Here is a 19448-nt window from a genome sequence, read left to right on the forward strand (position 1 = left end):
TTATCTTAAGTACTTCAGCATAGATATGATTGTGAGTTGAGCTGGCTCATATTCTGATTCTCCACTGTGGGCACAGAGTGGATGCTTTCCCCCAATAATCTGCAAGGTGTTTTCTCTATGAGTTGCTTTGGCCAGGGAGTGTGAGTAGAGACGACAGCACGTGACTCTCCTGGGTAGACACTGTTGAAAGATGGTTCACCATGTTGTCTCCTCTGCTTCAAAATCATCAATCTCTCTTACCTCTGACTGTACTAAAGAGCCTGTAATCTAAAGATGTGCCATTTTCCACATACTTATCCTTGGGTATTTTGTCCTGATCCAGTTCCCCTTAGCTGTTTCTCTGAGGAGTACTGTGAACCACTGATCTCCATGAGGACACTGGGTGGCTGGAGCAAGGTGTCAGAACAGGGAACTTAGTGTTGAAGACGGCTACCTGCCTTTTGAGTTCTTATTTGGACTTTGCCCTGAGCAGTGTGGGTGTCGCAGGAAACAGTGACCACAAACAGCTGAGAATTTCTGCTGCTCACTTTGGTCTAGAACAGTGGTTCTCATCCTCAGCTTTCCTGACACAGTGACCCTTTAATACAGTTCCTCATTTTGTGGTGACCCCCCCCCCCACCAACCACGAAATGATTTCATCGCTACTTCATAACTGTAATTTTGCTACTGGTATAAATCATCATGTAAATATCCACCTTGCAAGATATCCGATATGTAACCTCCAAAGGAGTCGTGACCCACAGGTTGAAAACATGGTCCAGACTTGTCCCAGCTGTCAATAGCTTCAACTACTGCTCGTGAAGCAGACATCAGAATATCTGCCCGCCATTTGCAGTCACTGTATTACATCTTAAGTGACTTTCTCAGCAAGACTTATAGTTACAGCTTTTGAATTTGCCTCCCTCCATCTCAAAATTAGCTAAGCAATTAAGATGAAACTGATGTCTAAGGACCAGATCTCTTGGAGGTTGAGAGCAAATCTCAGGAAGAAGAGATAGGTTGCAGAGGTTTAGGTAGCTGCTCGTGAAGCATGGAGGGTCCTTCACGAAGCGCGTCTGATTTCACAGGCTACATCCGTATCAGCTGCCTGTGGAAAAGGCAGCCCAGCTTGGGAAAGATCCTTCAGCAGGAAAGAATCCTAAACTCTAGTTGGTTGGCAGCAAAATGATTTCCTTGAATGCTAAAGCAATCTCCTTGCCAGTGTGTGGTGATCACTCAGTGGAACTGGGAAGGTCATGGGGCCCTTAGTTATCTGTACCAATGGCTCAGGCAAGTTATACTTTAGTAGGTGAAACTCGAGGACTAAGATCAGTAGGTGAATCCTAGCAACATACTCGGATCTCAGAATTGGAGGTGTTGTTATTTTATGCTGCTTTTTTTTTTTTTTACAGCAAATTATTTAACTGAAATTTAAAAAAATAATTATAATCATAAACTTCAAACTATCAGTGGTTATGGATTGTTGCAATGTTATTTATTTCTTAGAATCAAAGAAAATGGGAATCTTATAAATAAATTTCTCTGCATTTCAAGTCTTTTGCTAAATTCAATTTATGTTTCAAATGGTTGCAAAGGGAAGGAGGTAGAATCCAAAGAAGAAGGAGAATGCCTTACCTCAGATGCTGGCACCCATCAGTCGAAACAAAACAACAGGCACTCTAATGACTGATCTTCAATGGTATATGTGCAATAACAAATGATAGTTATCATGAGTAATTGTTTCCTGAGTGTACAATGTGCAGTCACTTTGAAAGAGGCAGTGGGGACACACTGGCTCAGCAACAAGGGCCTTTTTGTTCATGAGGGTCTGTGCAATCAGATGAGCAAGTCCCCGAGACACAGGCATTGTAGAGTTGCCACAGAGGAGAGCGGAGGCAGGAGGCTGGAATTCCCCTCCCAGGCACCGGTTAGGTAATTAGAGCCAGCAGCGGGAAGCAAATGAAAGCCTTCCTGGGAGATGCTAAAGAGATCAGTGTTTGTGGGGTTTGGAGAATTCTTCAAAGCCCTCAAGCAAGACTGAGTGCCAGGGTAGGTACCAGCAAGTCTCACCAAGCTGGATGTGTCCCTTGGTAGCTTCCAAAATCTCCCACATCCAAAAGAGTACCATAGGGAAGGGGTTCACGTGACTTCTAATTTCAAAGGTAGACAGGCGCAATGCATAATGGAAGGAGAAGATCCATGACTAAGATTTGTGTCTTGCATATAGCCGTGTTTTTTTTTTTTTTTTTTTTTTTAAGCTTTGCACCACAGAGCATTTGCTCTTAGGGTCACATCTAAATCCACACAGTATCTACTTAATATGATTATTAAAAGTTTGGAGATAGAAACCCATCACAATACGGAGTTAAAGTTCTTGCCTTGAATGAGGGAGTCCCCTCTCTTGCATGGCTGGAACGAGTCAGTTGGGGTTGGAACTGTGCAAGCTAAATAAGTGTTACTGACAGTGACAGTGGCTTTAATGGCAGCCTGGAGTTCTGAAGGATTGGGGTAGGCAGCCCTTAGAGATGGGTCCCAACCCTCCTGTCCACAGACTCCGGGAAGGGCTATTCCGTGTGGTTGGTAGTAAGAGGACTTCATGGAGTTTCGAAATTCTAGCTTTTCCTATGACACTACACTGATGGAAGAAGAGAGAGATCTGGAGCAGATGCTACATGCATGGTTTGAAACACTGCTCTAGAGTGCCCAGTGGGACACGTCCACATGAGTTGATCACTCATATTTTGAGCATCTGTCAGAAGGAAGCTCTGACAGATGGAGGTTGTGCTTACGAGGCAAAGGTGCAGTTGGCTTTGGTGTTGTGATTGATGCAGCAGCAGCAGCAGCAGCAGCAGCAGCAGCAGCAGCAGCAGCAGCAGCAGCAGCAGCAGCAGCAGCAGCAGCAGCAGCGAACAGATGTGCTGACTCATCACTAATCCTTCCATCCCATTTCATACTTTGATTGGTTTTTCTATTCTCAGACGAATGTCACAGATCCTTGGTTGGAAAAGATGGCGCAATCCAGAGCACTGTTAATTTCTCTGTTAGACGAAGCCTCTAATTACAGTGTGGTTTGTTTCCTGTCTTCATTTCTTGTGTATGTATGAATGTATGCGGTCATGCACACTTATGTCTTTCCTATGCACATGCTAATATGTTAAGATATTATAACATCATCTGTAAATGTAACTCATTTGATTCTTGCCCCATTGACACTTCTGTTACAGTGCTTACCACTCTGCATCTTCAGTGGGTAGAAACGGTGACTTCTCACTGCTGAGGGTTTGTTTGTTTTTAAAATTTACTTATTTTTATTTTATGTGTATTAGTGTTTGCCAGCATGTATGTCTGTGTATCACACGAACTTCCGGTGCCCATGGAGACAAGAAGAGGGCTTTGAATTCCCTAGAACTGGAGCAAGAGGCAGTTATGAGCTGCCATATTTGTGCTAGAAATCATATTCAGGTCCAGCAGTCTGTGATCTTAACCGCTAAGCCATCTCTCCAGCTCCTTGCCTAGTAATTTTAATATCCACCATCTACACTGAAATCTCATGTCCACATGAGTCTGATCCTGTACATTTTATCTCATGGTCTCCACATCTTTCAGTCAGATTTTCTTACCTATGAGTAAATCTCACTGAAAAGAAACACATATAAAAACAAACTTCCTCTGCTGGTTTCTCCTTAGTCACCACCCAAGAAGCTGTTGACTTGATGACAAGCAAGTGGTAATCTCAGAGGCAGCCCCTTTAGGACTGCAGTGGACGACCTACCTCTGGTACAGTCCCTGTGCCTGGGGTTTCCTACCCTATTTCTAAACATTATCAACTCTTGTATAATAAGGAGGAAAGTCTGCAGTAACAACTCTTCAGGAGTCTTTTCCCTGCGTCTGTCACCGAATCTGCCCTAGTTCCTGCGTGTCTGTAACTATAGTTCCGTATGGCATAAGCTTGCGGCGTGACAACCTCTTCAGAACGATATTGAATGATATAACCTGGGGTCATGCTGCGCAATCTGCTGTAACTGGCTGTCTTGACACATGTTTGGTGCTCAGGTTCAACTGGCTAGAAGTTCCTGCTCAGTGGACTCCTCTCAATGCACATGGCCTCTGTTGGGTTCAACAAATCCAAGATTAGGCATTTCAAGAGAAAGGAAGTAGAGGCTGCCATTCTATACTTACTTTGGCAAGATCCTGTTGGTCCAAAGAGTGGCAGACTCTGTCTGATTCCAGAGGTGAGTGGAGGGAAAGGCAACTCTCAGTGGAAGAGTGTCAAAGAATTTGCACCAGGCGGTTTGCATTAACTCTTTTGCATATGCTCCATAGCAGACAGAGCTTACAGTTAGAGTAGCGGAGCTCGCTGGTTTATGAGCTCTGTAAATGTGTATATACCATTTATGGGGAGGCATTCATGCAAACAGTCCAGCTCTTGAAAGTGATTGGTTGCTTTACTGTAACTGTTGAGTGGTTATCAGTTGGACTTGTGGCTTTCAAAATGTCTTGCAGTTTCAGATGACTGAGCCCAAAGTCAGGGTGTTAGTTTTCTCATGACTTCTGTCATTCTGGCACTGGGTTAGCCTATCTGCCATGACATGTGTGGGGATCAACTGACAACATGAACAGACGGCCATTTGTAGGAGAAACAGATGAAATCCCTTCGAAGCTATGGTTTTGAGATCCCCTATTGGTGCATAATTATACTGATTGCACATATGTGACTATTTTACATTTGAATATGCTAGCAGAAAAATTTTAAATTAACATTATTTCCAAATACCTTTGTATGTTCTCCAGCAAATGCAAATGAAGAAAACAATTATTTAACCTTTTTTTTTTTTCAAGTTTGCCTACCAAATACAATCTTTCTTCCATTTCAAAATTTCCGTGATCCACTGGGTCTCTTATTTTATATTGGTTGTAACAAGCTCCATCTTCTTCTTAACACTAGCTTAAGAAGTCCTATGTACGTTCACCACAGAATGGATTCCCAGAAAGAGTGAACTGTGCCTTTAGGTAAGAAAATCAAGATGCACTATTCAAGGAGACAAAGGGATTTGCAATGTTGCTTTTCTCACAATTACAGTGTGGCCGAAAATCTGCAGTACATGATCATATCTGTGATCCTCTTAAATTGTAGAATTGTATTTCAGATTATGTTTCCCCACCATTCAATATGATCTTGAAGTACAATGGCAAGCCCTTCCTGTCACCCATGGATGGAAAGAGTGTTTGATTTCAGCTAAGAGCAGAAAGTCATTCTTCTCTGCGTGTCTCATGCCTGTTCTGCTCTAACTCATAGGAAAGACACAGTCCCTATATATTGAGTGTGAGTCTTAATGTACTGACCTCCTATTCCTAGTTATTTATTTTCTCTATTGAACCCCATTGTCTCAGAACATACTGCTATATAAAAAAAAAAAAAAAAAAAAAAAAAAACCTACCCTGAGCTCCTGAGCAAATGTAAACATTCAGTTCTGGCAACCTTGTAAGTAGGGGTTGTAATTGCCATAGGCAGTGTGCCCTTTGAAAGCCTTTTCAGTGCACGCACACAAAACCCTTGAAGCACAAATTGAAGACAAGATGGGTTCCTGTAATTATTTCTGAAGCCATGTTGCTGAGAGTGTGACACCTGCACCTCCCTCCCCTTTCTCTGCACAAAGGCACCTCCCTCACATCCCTACACTTGGAAGCTTAGATTACAGCATTTCCCACCAAGGGCTGTATTTATTTATATATGAGCATCATTATTTCTGGAACGTGCTGGACTTTTGTAACAGGGCAATGTTACTCCTTCCTTGACTCTAGGTCGTATCTTTGGCATCGGCTACACTCTGAGAGTAGGTCATGCAATGTGCTTTGAAGTCTGAGGGCTCATGGAGATCTATTGTTACATTCTTCTCTCCGGACTGCTTTTACTTCTTAATCTGATAGAAATGACATCTTTAATTTTTTATTGTAGTAAAGACCTCTTCTCACCTTCTGTCCTTGTTAATTTTCTATTGTTGTGACAATCAAAGAAACTTAGAAAAGAAAGTGTTTAGTTGGGTTTGCAGTTTCAGAGAGCTGGAGTTCATGATGGTGGAGCAAAGGTGTGGAGGCAGGAGCAGCTGAACACTCACATCTTGATCCATAAGCAGGAGGCAGAGAGAGAATAGCAAATGTCTTTTGGAACCTCAAGACTGTCCCCCAGTGACACACCTCCTCCTACAAGGGCACACATCCTAATCCTTCCAAAACAGTTCCATCAACTAGAGACCAAGTGTCCTCATATATTCTCATTCAAATCACCCACCTTCCTAAAGGCTTTCCTGGTTGGATTCCCCCACTTTTCTTTTCTATAGCTTCAAGAAAGAAAACACAAAGCCAAACACTCCTTTAGAAGGGAGAGCACATGTGGTGAAGTAAGGGTGGTCTCCTCTGATTCTCTCTGATTTGAGCCCTATATGCTGGTTCTTCATGAGGCAGGTCATTGGTCCTTCCACTGTGTACTGGTGTCATCTCAACACCTGTCTTAGTTGCTGTCCTATTGCTGTGAAGAGACGCATGACCCAGACAACTCTTATAAAAGAAAGAATTTAACTGAGGCCTTGCCTACAGTTTTAGAGATTTAGTTTATTATCATCATGGCAGAAAGCATGGCAGTAGGCATGGTGCAGGAGAAACAGTTGAGATCCGTCTCCTGATCTGTAGGCAGAGGGAGGGATGGAGGGAGGAGAGAGAGAGAGAGGGGGGGGGGTTCAAAACCCACACCCAGTGGTCACACTCCTTAATACTTTCAAATAGTGCCACTCGATCAGATATGAGGCTATGGGGTCCATTCATGTTTTAATCACCACACCTCCTATCCGTCCCCCGAAACAATCCCTGATCTGTCGTATTAACTCTCTTCTTAGCTGTTCCCCATTGTGGTCTGAATGCATTTTCTAAAGATTTTTTTTTTCTTTTAATTTGTAGCTACCATATAATTTGATATGACATTTATAAAATTATAAAAGAAGCCACTTTAAAATGAATCAGTCAGTGATGTTCAATACATTCACAGCGTTGTGCAGCTAGCTATTACTGCCATTTAGTTCCAAAATATTTTTTTTTCTAATCACCTTGAAAGGAACCAATTAAAAAGCTGTTCTCCATTTCTCACTACTCCTCAGACCTTGACCACGACCAGTCTGTATTCTTTCTCCATGGATGTACCTATTCTGGAGATTTTCATTTACTTCCTGTAAGTTAAGTATATAACACATGGCTGGCTGTTTGTGGCTTCCCTCTTACCATGTTTTTCAGGTGCAGCCACATTATAGCACGTATTGGTATGTTAATCATTCTATGACTGAAAAATATCCCTTGTATTTGTGAACCATAAAATCTACTCATCCATTGATAGATATCAAGAATGTTGCCACCTAATTCATCATTTTTTTTTCTGTTGCTGTGATAAATTATCATGACCTAAAGCAACTTGTTTTGACTTATGATTCTAGAGAGATAGAACCCATGATGGCAGGAAAGACATGACAACAGGCAGAGAAAGCAAGCGTGGTGTCGAAGGCAGGAAGCTGGCTACATACAGAAGAAATAAAGAAAGAGATAGATAGGCAGAGAGAGAGAGAGAGAGAGAGAGAGAGAGAGAGAGAGAGAGAGAGAGAGAATGAATGAATGAGAGAGAACAGGAAGAAGTGGGGTAAGGCTATACAACCTCAAAGCCTACCCACAGTGACAGACATGTGCCAGCAAGGTTCTACCTTCTAAAGATTCCATATTCTCCCCCAAACAGTGCCATCAACCAGGAATCAATTGTTCAAATACATGATTCTATGAGGTATATTTCCCATCCAAACCAAGATGGGGTCTTGTTATTTGTTATGAACAGGTGTTTTCAATCCTCTGATTGTAAATCTAGGAGTGAGGCTACTGGATGATTCTGTAACTTTTGAGGAATCACCAAACTGGTTCTCATTATCACTGTACCACACCCACATTCCCACTAGCAATGTGCAAAAGTTTCAATTCCTCTACAAAAGTTGTTTTCCATTTTTAAGGAAAATTTCAACCACGCCATGGTGGGAAGTGGTACCTCACCTTGGTTTTGATTTGCATTTCTTTATTTCTTTACTAACTCATGATGTTGAGGGTTTTTTTTTTTTTTTTTTTTTTTTTTTTTTTTTTTAATGTACTGCTTGGCCATTTGGATGTCTTCTCTAGAGAAATGGCCTTTTTCTTTTTCTTCTTTCTTTGTTTTGTTTTGGGGAGGGACAGAGTCTCATTATGCAGCACTTTGAACTTGTCATGTGACCAAGCTGGCCTCAAATTGCAGGATCATGCACCTCTGTTTCTCCTGTGCTTAAACTAGAGTTAGGAAGCACCACACCCAGCCTCCTTCACTCATTTTAACTTTTGCCTTCTGTCGAACTGTAAGATATTCGGAACACTAAGCCTTGATCAAGGATATGATTTAGAAATATGTCAATGTTGTATCCCATGCCGTGGGTTGTCTAGTGACTTTCTTCACAGCATCCTTCAGATACAACAAAACAAACAAAATGAACCTTCACTTTTGGTGATCTCTAATTAGTTTTTCCTTCTATAATTTGTAGTTTGATGTCACACCTAAGACTCTATCATCAAATCCAAAGTCATTAGAATTTATCCTTATGCCCTGTTTTTTCTAAGAGCCTTATGGGATTAGATGCTGATCAATTTTGAATTAATTTTATATATAGTTTAGGAATGGGTGCAACTTTATCTTTTGTGTGTGTGCTTGTGTGCTCAGTTTTCCCAGCAACTTCAAGAGAACTATTCTTTTTCAATTGACTTCTCTTGGCACTCTTGTTGAAAATCAATCAGACCTAGATAGATGAGATTGTTTCTAGACTCAGTGCTGTCCCACTGATCTATATGTCGGTTTCTATGGCAGCACCACACAGATTTCACTGGGATTGTTTCCTAACCTAGTTTAGAATCAGGAGTGGGAAATCTTTGTCCTTATTTTCCAATACTGTTTTGGCACTCGGAAGTTTCTGGTTTGGAACCAACAGTATCTTATTCCTTTGCAAGGGTTATTCTCTGTCCTTTCCACCACAGTTTTTGTTGGCTTGTTTTTTCCTAGCCAAAGGTTTAAAGAGACTACAGTCTTCAGCCTTGCGGTGTTTTCCCATGAATCCCTCTTCAACTTCTCTGAGATAGTCTCATGGTTTGCATATTAAATCTCCATGTATTCATCTTCAATGCTCTCTCCTGAGCCTTGGTGGTAACTGGGGAGGTTCTGGAAGCTTTGGGAGGTGGGTACATCCAGTGGGTGTAGGTCACTGGAAGCAGTTGCTCTCTGCTTCTTCTCTGCCAGGAAGGGAAGAGCTTCTTCTTTGTGTTCTTACTGATATCTTCTGCCAAAAGCATTGACTGAAGAGACCATGGATGGAATTCTTTGACATTGTGAACTAAAACAAACCTTCCTTCCTTAAGCCTGTTTCTGGCAAGTATTTGTCACAGCAGTTAGAATTCTTATACAGGTACCATGGGGCAGTGGTAGGAAGATAGCATGTGACAGACAGCTTTCTTGGTCTTGGGACCCCATAGATGGTTTGTTTCTTTGTTTGCGAGTAATCATAGTCCAAGGGTGGGACTCTGATATTTAATTCAGACCCTGGATTTCAGTAAAGTCCTACTCTATATATTCAGCACATTACTGAGGAAAAAAAAAAAATCACTGGGCAATTGTGAATAAACTCTGTCTTAAGCCTGGGAAAAGGTTCCATCCCCATTGATGAACATATTGACGTTTGGTGATTAATAATAAAGCGCTTACATTGTGATCTAAGCTAAATCAATGGGTAAATGTCACTGCAGCAAGGCTGTTTGATTGAAGGTTGATTGGAAGGCTGTTTGGGAGGATTAGAAATGTTAATTTTTGCAGTGAGCTAGGATAAGAGAGACTTTTCTGACAGATGCCTTCCTTAGCCCTTTCCTGCAAGGCTTGAGCTCTGGTTAGATGGTTCCCCCCTGTTTGCTAGGAAAACCACAACTAACACAATTTGAGGGAGTATTCTGACCTATAGCTGCTTGAGTTCTGCTTGCATCTATACTTCTTGGGTGACTTATACAGAGTGGGGATTTTCCATCCACATACCTGCAAACGTTTCGAAGTTATACACAGAATAATAACTATGTGACCATTTTCCTTCCTCTATTGATAAGAACTAGCATCCTTGCTTTTCAAATTTGTAGAGTATTTTGTTTGTTTTGTTTTGGATGAGAAGAAGCAAGATATTCCAGAGTATTTTATAAACTAAAAGTGAATTTCTTATTGAACATCGGCATCTCCAGTTCCTATTTTGCCTTTGTCCTCTTGCTTTGATGAGTCATTTCAAACAGGAATGAGCAGGTAAGACATCATAGCACACTGTATTTAGTGTAGGTTCCGGCTTCCTCTAAAACTAAGGTCTGGCCTCCCTGTGCGTGTGAGTTGTACTGCTGATCCGTATCTGCCTGAGTATGGCTGAGGAGTACTCCTGCAATGCTCAGTAAGAACACAAGAGGATCCCACCATCCTCCCTCAGGGAAGGGAGGAATCCCAACATCCTCTCCCCTAAGCTCACTGAGGAAAATGGGATTGTATTTGAAAGGGCAAGAGACTGCAGCTGAGTGCTTTGACTTGAAGCTGCAGCTGCACCTATTTTCAGGGCCAGCCTCCCTCTGAGTGTGAGCTGTCTGTTCTCTGAGCCACTGACTACATCTCTGCACTCAGAATGTCCTTAAAGAAAAGCTCCAATGCATAGCTGCCTGGACCCCAGGTTTCATTCTAATGTGAGCGGCTCCAGCCTTTTAAAAGTATTCCTTGGGGGTTATACTGAAGCCATTTCGATAGTTCCTCTCCAAGATCTCTTTTCTTTCCTCTCTCCATGCCCACCCTTGGCTACCCTCGCATCCTGGCAGCTGCAGGAAGATTTTTCTCCAGCTGTCTATCAAGTCTTCAAAAGGCAGCCAGAATGTAATTGTGATCCATTTTCCACACTTCAATAGCTGTGCGTAACACACACACACACACACACACACACACACACACACGGCTCAAAATTGCAAGGAGAGAGAGCCAGAACTGCCTCGTGACTCACACAGAGCCCACACTGGTAATTACTGCCATTCATTACTGGCCCAGGAAAGAGAACAAGGGTCTGGTTGGTTTTAAGGTACCAGAAGCCTACCAAGTAGGGGGTGGGGAATATGCTTTCTTCCCTCATTTCCAGAAAAATAGCAGGCGGCTCTCCACGCTCCTCCCAGAGTTTATATTTGGCAATGCTTATTTAGCATGTAGTTTAGAATTCTGCATGGTGACCACCTTCTGCCAAGCACCCCTCCCTTCATAACCCTGAGCAGCACCCGACCTTCCTGTGTGCCTGGATGGGGTTAAATAGGCTGTTTCATTAACTCCTGCACGCATTCAACCGCATTCAACCGGCAGCTGTCAGGAAGTCCCAGCAGAGCCAACATCTGTGGGAAACATCCATTTTGGGACGTATGTACACTTCCCTCTTCCCTCTGCTCCCTGTCCTGGAGCACCTTTGCAACCGAGCCATGGGTGGTCGTCCTCTGGCCGGTCTCTGGGCATCCTCTGCGCTTAGCATAGCTTTGCGTGTGTTCTATCACCTCTCATTAGATCCTTAACTTATTGGAGACAGCGAACCATGGTTAGAAAAGGAAAGACCATACAAAACCACATCTCCTTCAGCTCCTAGCCCAGAGCTTTCTCTACTGCTACAGCCAATTCAGTTAAGTATTAGGGAACTCATGAGTATCCAAGTAAGAACTGTATTTTAAGCTAAGTGTCTAGAATAGCTGGGGGGGATGAGAGGTCCTGACGGGAGACTAAGATTTGAGAGCGTTCTCACAGATGGGGAATTGTTGCATTAGCTTTAGGGAGGGGATGCGTATTTCTTCACTCCAGGTAGGACACCAATGAGAGACCAAAGAAAGGATTCCCAAACATCAATTGTGAACCAATAACTTTATCGGGTTACTTATAGGAGCCTGGATGACTGTCCAAACAGTGCGGCACCAAAACATCCTACCTGAGTGAAGTGTCCCCCACCCCAAAAGCTTCATAATCTCTAGTACATAATCTCCTTACATCAACAGTTCACCTCCCATAATCTCTAGTGCCTCCTGAAGCCAATGGGATGGGAAGACCTATGGGTGGAAAGGAGGCTCAGGAAGGTGGGCATGGCTGGAATCTCAGGTGAGAGTCAGGCGATCCCCAAATCCTCTCTCTCTGAGAGGCCATCAGTAGGATCAATCCTGTGAAGGTTTCCTCTGGATAGTCATATTTCTGTGACTAAGAGGGAAATGGCTGTCCTAAGCCTAAGGACAGAGTTCCACCACAGGAGTTCTGTCTGGAATGGGAAGTTTACAAGAACTCTGCTGCTGAGGCTGGGATTGACTCTCTGCAATTAGATGACAATAAAAGACGCATTAATGCTGTCGACATTGTTATTCAGCACCACTCAGCTTTGTCCCTGTCCTGTGCTTCATGGGTGTTCCATCCACATGGACTTACTTTATATGACACCAGACACTCTCTTCAAGAACTCATTAGCTGCAGGAAATTAGGATCAGGTCAGGGGGACCCTTATTCATACTTTGGGGACTGTCAACTTATACTTCAGATTACATGCATCCCACAGTTCTTGCTGTCTTAATCTGTTACTGTTTTGTACTCCAAAAATAGCACACAATTCACCTTTTCTTTGGCTTCTGAAGAATGAAGCGTCAGGTATAAGAAGCAGCATTTAACCTGTGATACCTGAGAACCCGCTTATGTTGTAGACTGATTCCTCAGATATTTATGACACAATGTCAGGGATAACCTGGAGACTTAATGAAGGTGAAGAGTCTGTTGATTCACTTCTGGTCTTTGAAAATGAAAACAGTTATTCACCACCCTTACTGAACACCTCTTGCCCAGCTGACCTTCTGTTTAATGTTTTACATGAGTCACGCTTTGACACTCATTTGATTTTGTAGTGAATGCATCATTACAATCCTATTTTCCATTGGATAGAATCAAGGCTTAGAACAGTCAGAAACATGCAGTGCATCTGGGAAGTGACTTCAGAGCTGACGCACCCAGGCTCGCCCAGCTGTGACTTCTCGTTGTGACTGAACCCTGGTCCAGACACATAGCTGGAAAGTTTACACTCTTCATCTCTCAGGATCTAAGCAGTTCAATGCAAATGTGACCTCTAAGTGACAGGTGCCTGGGCTCACTCAGAGTTGATTCCAAAGCTGGTTTAGCAGGTTATGATTGGCAGGGTTACTATTGATTGTTACTGTATTCATAGGTGAAGTGATTTGTGAAGTATCCTCATTTCATTTCTGTTCCTGGGATGATTAAGTATCCTGACAAAAAACGACTTAGGGAGAAAGGGGTTTATTTGACTTACAGTCCCAGGTCACAGTCTGTCATTTCATGGCAGTCAAGGCAGGAACTCAGGCACCTAGTCATATTGACCACAGTCAAAAGCAGAGAATAATGAAGGCAGCCATGCTGCCTACTTGCTCAAGACCCAGATAGCCCTTTCTACTCATATGTGATCCAGGGACTCAAAGCAGGGAATAGTGCCTCCCATAATGGCCCAGGTCTCCCTATATCAATTAACAGTGAAGATAATCTCAGCATGCCCATATGCCAATCTGATCCAAACAAATCCTTAAAACTCTTCCTATGTGATCCTAGGTTGTGTGAAGTTGACAGTTAAAACTAACCAGCTCACCAAGTGTTATTATTCCTTCAGGGTTGTGATCTTCAGAATTTTAGCCAGATATGCATATGCAAATACTCAAGCATATAATCACATGCATGCATATGATGTGTTTGATTTAAATGCCAATAATTTTTATTATTGTAGGTGTGCCAGCCTATTGAACTCTGTCCAAGGTACTTGAAAATTTGGAAAATCGACTGGGATTCTTCAACTGGTCTCTGAATGGGTCATTTGTTTTTCCAAAGTGTTTGCCCTAAAAAACAGTCTTTCTTAACTACAGCTACTGAATATTCGTGGAAGCTTCTTTTTAAAATCTGAGATGGTCATCTAGTCTACCCACCCGTGCCTGGGCAGGGAATCCTAAAAGATTGTCTATTTGTATTTTAGTAACTTATCAAGGATGTTGGCCACCCAGGTTGACAGCTTCTTGGAATTTCTAATACTCCTTATATGATAGTCATCCAAAACTCTCTAGTGTGCGCCTGCCTTGTTCCATTTGGTTGTCATACCACTGGTGTTTGCGGCTTTTCCCTAATGCCAGGAAATCACAGCATTTACAATGAGTTCAGTACTTATGGTCACATTCTAATTTCCTTAAGTACCTCCATCTTGAACAGCCCCGTGAGTCCTGAGGTTTGTAATGTAGTTGAAGAGCTGTGAGGAAGCCATCTGTTTGAGGGAACTGCTGAATATATCTTTGGCTCCGAAGGTAGAACTATGCATCCAAATCAAGATTTTAGACCTAAAATAGCTGGCCTTGGAGACCTGGCTTGACTTTACTTTGTAGAGAGATGGGGCCATTTGAGGGTAATTAGATGGAAGCATGGGCCTTGAGTGACATTTATACAGATAGCGTTTTTGTTTATTGAGTATAACTGCTGTACTCAGCTTTGATTAAAGCATGGGAGTAATAGGATCAAATTAAGGAAAGCTACTTAGATGGAATAGCAGGGAAGTTTTCCTAATGAAGAGATCTGATAGACCATGGAATAGTCTTCCCCAGGAAGGCTGGGCTCATCGAGATGTGGTTATTTACCAAGGAACCAAATAGTCCCCTGTTGGATGCATCTTGGGTCATTTCCATTTCAGTTTGTGACTTTGATTTAATTGGAAAAGTATCTCACATCTGTTGTTGGCTACCTTAAGTTGTGCCTCTCAAATTCGAGTGGTGTCAGAATCATTTAATGAGCTTGTTACAATGTAGATTCTCTGTCCCCATCCTTAGATTTAGCCATAATCTGTGCATGTTCTCCACACCTCCTGGTTGATATTGATGTAGACATACTATAAATTGTGCCTTGAAAATACTGTTATAACTGCTTTAGGAAGGCCCCACCTTTTATGGTAAGTATGTCTGTGCATTTTGATGTATCCCTTATTTCTGTCCCAGTAGTTAACTCATCTACTCATCAGAGACCTTTTGTCTTTATAGACAGGATGCAATGTTTGTCTTTATAGACAGGAGAGGCTAGAGGCTGCTAAGAAAAAAGGCTTCCTCCAGGAAGCAACATCTTTATTCAGTTGGCATTCTCTGTGCTTCTTGGGAAATGGAGTGGTATATGGCAATGCTACTCAAAACTCTATGGTACATTAACAGTTATTAGATAGGAGATGGTCAGGCAGGTCTGGGAAGCACTGTGGGAAACAAAAGCAACCAGATTCTCTGCTGCAGGTTCCCAGACTCTTTATTATGATAAAAATCTTCATTATTTATTAGATGTTTTGGCCACTGAATTTCTCATGAATTCACTGGAAAACTTAATGGACTGCAAGCAAGAAAACTCAGTTTGCAAGCAAAGTTCCTTACTCAAATAGCTAAGTGGAGTGGGATGTGTCACTTATGTGTTTTAACCTTGCTTCCTCCTCTCTGAAATGAGAGTCATCATATTACCTTACCTGTTAATAGATCACCTGGTCATTTTGAGAATCAAATCAAATACATTTGTGATCATGCTCTGTAGAATAAAGTGTGGTTCATTGTAACTGGGAAACTTTCCATTTGCATTCATGATTGGAAACTAGAAGTTCATCTTCATCTTTGCTTAGTTAGACTTTCTGTAGACGGTATGTGGGACTGAAAACTCAACTCTGCTTGGTTCACCAGGATTTATATTAATAGTTAACTAACAAATACCAGAATACTGCTTGCAGAATCATTCTACCAATACATATTGATTCAACCATATACTATAGTCCTGGATACATTTTTTTGCCTTAGTTAATGTGTAAAGAGTTTCCACCAACTCCCAATATTCACAGGCTGGGGACCAAGCCTTTAACACATAAAAGTAGGCTAGAAATATCATGCACCAAGTTTGTTATCCACTGACCTTACTGAGCATAATTTAGAGAAACAATAGATATATACAAATATACTGATGAAACAATCATATTGGGACTTGAGAGAAATACTGAAAGGATCAAGTATATGTGGGGTTCATCTCTTATCCCTGGTTTCAAGTTTGGAGTACAAAACTTATCCGAGACTGTATTTGCTACCAATGACACAGTCCTATATCAATAGTTAGAATAGTAAAGTGTTGTTTAAGCCTTACTTTAAATTAGATAGTTGGCATGTTATCTAAACTAATTCTCAAACTGCACAGATATCAAACTGTTAATCTCTTAAACTGTTAATTTATTAAATTATATTAATCTATTAAAGTCTATTAAACAATTAATCTCTTCATTTTATAGATGAGAAATTTGAGACAGAGAGAAGCCAAGTGAGCTGTTTGGGTTCACACACCAATGAGTGGTAGTCTATAGACCAAATTCATGAAGCTTGTCTCCAGAGTCTTGTGTATTTTCACTGTGCTGTACCCACACCATTGCAGCGCCAGTGACCATGAAAATTTCTCTAACTGGAATTAAACAGAAAACTCATAGAGCACTCGGAAGATAGGTCTATGGAAATGAATCTGAAGAACACAGGCACAATACTAAAAAAAAAAAAAAAACAGTCACAAAAACATATGAAACACTGTCATACATTCTAATGTACGTGTGAATGGTATTTCAGAAGTAGGAGAGAGATATAAATGTATATAAATATGTGTTATTAGTATGTATGTATATAAAGAAAATGAGTTAAAATAATCCAAATTTGTTGAAAATAGTAGTCTATATAAACAAAAAGTAAAAGCATTCTATTGGTATGAAAAGACATCATAACAATTCTCATAAAGGAAAGCATTTAATTGGGGCTAGGTTACAGTTTCAGAGTTTAGTCCATTATCATTATGGCTGAAAGCACAGCAGCACCCAGGAAGACACGGTGCTGGAAAGATAGTTATGAGTTCTACATCCAGATTTGCAGGCAGCAGGAAGAGAGGGACACTGGGGCTGGCTTGTGCATTTTTGAAATCTCAAAGCCCACCCCCAGTGACACACTTCTGCCATCAAGGTCATACATCTTAATAGTGATGACTGGTGACCAAGCATTCAAATCTATAAGCCAATGGGGCTGGAGGGGGACATTTTTATTCAAACCACCACATTAATACAACAAAACTAACAACTATATATACCATAGGGGATATCTTGATACTGTCAAGAAAATACACCTAGTCATCTACAGAGAAACACCAATATAATTAATGTCTAAGCTTTTACATGAAAATTGAAACCAAAAGGTGGTGTGATGATATGATCAAATGTTGAAAATATTTAACACCAAGAATTTTATACCTAGCAAAATTATCCTTTAACTAATGAATAAGAGAAAGATAATCTCAGTCTCAAATAAACAAGGACAAAAAATTTTTGTTACTTGACCTGCCTTGCAAGAAATGCTGAAAATTATGGACACTAAAATTCATAGTAAAGGCTAAAGGCACAGAAAATGAAAGACATGTAGACTAGAATAAAAGATTCCTTAAATACTTTCTTCTCATTTGTTTTGTATTAGTTTCTTTAAAATACTGCACTTTACGATGCAAAATTATGCTGAGTATAGTGGCTCAAACATTTAATTTCAGCACTTGTACAGGGGAACAGAAATAGACAGACTTCTGTGAATTCAAGGATAGCCTGCTCTACATGATGAGTTCCAGGATAGTCAGGCCTACAAAGTGAGACCCTATCTCAAACAAACAAAACAACCAACCAAAAAAAAAAATTAAAATTATAGCACTGAGATTTTAACAGTAGGTAATATTGAATTCAGGACAAAATGTTAAGTTAATCCAAGAAGGTACTTTTTAATAATAATATTTTATAATGAAGATATAAAAGCACATCTGTTTAATGTATTATAACCATAAAATAAGCAGTACAAGAACATTAACATTGGTTCCAGATATTATTTCATGAACTTTCTCTTGTTCCATGAATGATATACTTAAGGAACTGATGAAAATAAGCAAAAATGAATATTTTTTTAATCAATTTTCAATAGAATTTTGAAGTAAGAAGCCTTCTCTATTTTTGAGCAACAGAGCTTAATATTTTATCTATAAATACTTGTTTCTATGTAATTATATAGTCACAACATATATCATCCCTAAGTATATTGTATTTATAGTAAACAAAAATTTTAATTTTTTAAATATTTATTTTGTATATATATGTTATATGTGTCTTGCCTGCATGTATGTGTGTGTATCATGTGTATTCCTGGTACCCTCAGAGGTAAGAAAAGGGAGTTGGATCCCCTGGAACTGGAATTAAGGATGGCTGTGAAGCATCATAGGGGTTCTGAGAACCAAATCCAGGTCCCCTGCAAGAACAGTGAGTGTTCTTGACCACTGAGCCATCTTTCCAACTACTGGAACAATAAAAATATTTTAAAAGACCATTATCTGTATACACACACAAACACCTCACATACACACACACTCATATACCCCCTCCACAGACTCCCTATGCCTCAAATTTACATAACACACATGTACATACACGTACACACACAGACACATACATGAAATAACACACACTAAGATTACAGAGGCTGTAAAGATACACTCAAATTCTAAACATAATGCTAATATAGATAACATTCTCTGACCATGTGTAATAGAACTAGAAACAAATTAAAAAAAAAAAACACAATTTCTTACTCACCACTTGGGAACTGTCTTTAACAGCTCAAGCTGGAAGAAAGACTTTGAGGAAATCAAAGAGATAAAAAATAATAATTATTAAAATGCTGCATATCAGAGTTAAATAGTTAAAGCAGAGATCAGAGGCAAATTCAAAGCCTCAAATACTTGTATTAATGTTGAAGAAAGATAGTTAATTAACCTGAGCAATTAGAATTTTTAAAACAGAGAGGATTTAAGAAGACAGAAATGGAAATTAATGAAGCAGAATGTTATAAAAATAATAGGGACAAGGTATAAATCATGGGCTTTTATGGATTAAAAAAATAGATGATTTACCAACCTATTAAAAAATAACTAAATATACACACAAATGAAGAAAGGGGCACAAACTGTAAATGTGCAGAAAATTTAAAGAACTATGCAGGACTCCTTAGCTGAAAGCATCACAAATGAATATGAGCACTGGGTGAATTGAGTGGGTTTTGTAGGGCCATCATTTAGCAGAAGGAAGGCTACCAGACGGACAAGAAAGAAGCACAGTGTACTAACCAAGATGCGGTGAAAGTGCCAGCTCCCAGCTCCGCGCAGGGCTGCTTGAGACCTTATCAGCAGAGGGCCCTAAGTGGGCACTCTCCATATTCAATGTCTTTCTGATGAGCTGAGGCACTGTTTT

At 40.6% G+C, this 19448-nt stretch overlaps 1 protein-coding gene across 1 annotated transcript in view; it reads left to right on the plus strand.

Annotated features, from left to right (window-relative positions):
• The window catches only part of Myo3b (myosin IIIB), a 340938-nt gene that overhangs the window by 66928 nt on the left and 254562 nt on the right, over window positions 1–19448 (plus strand). The gene's annotated exons all lie outside the window — the stretch shown is intronic.

Source organism: Arvicanthis niloticus, chromosome 2 (genome assembly GCF_011762505.2).
Source record: "Arvicanthis niloticus isolate mArvNil1 chromosome 2, mArvNil1.pat.X, whole genome shotgun sequence".
NCBI lineage: Eukaryota > Metazoa > Chordata > Mammalia > Rodentia > Muridae > Arvicanthis > Arvicanthis niloticus.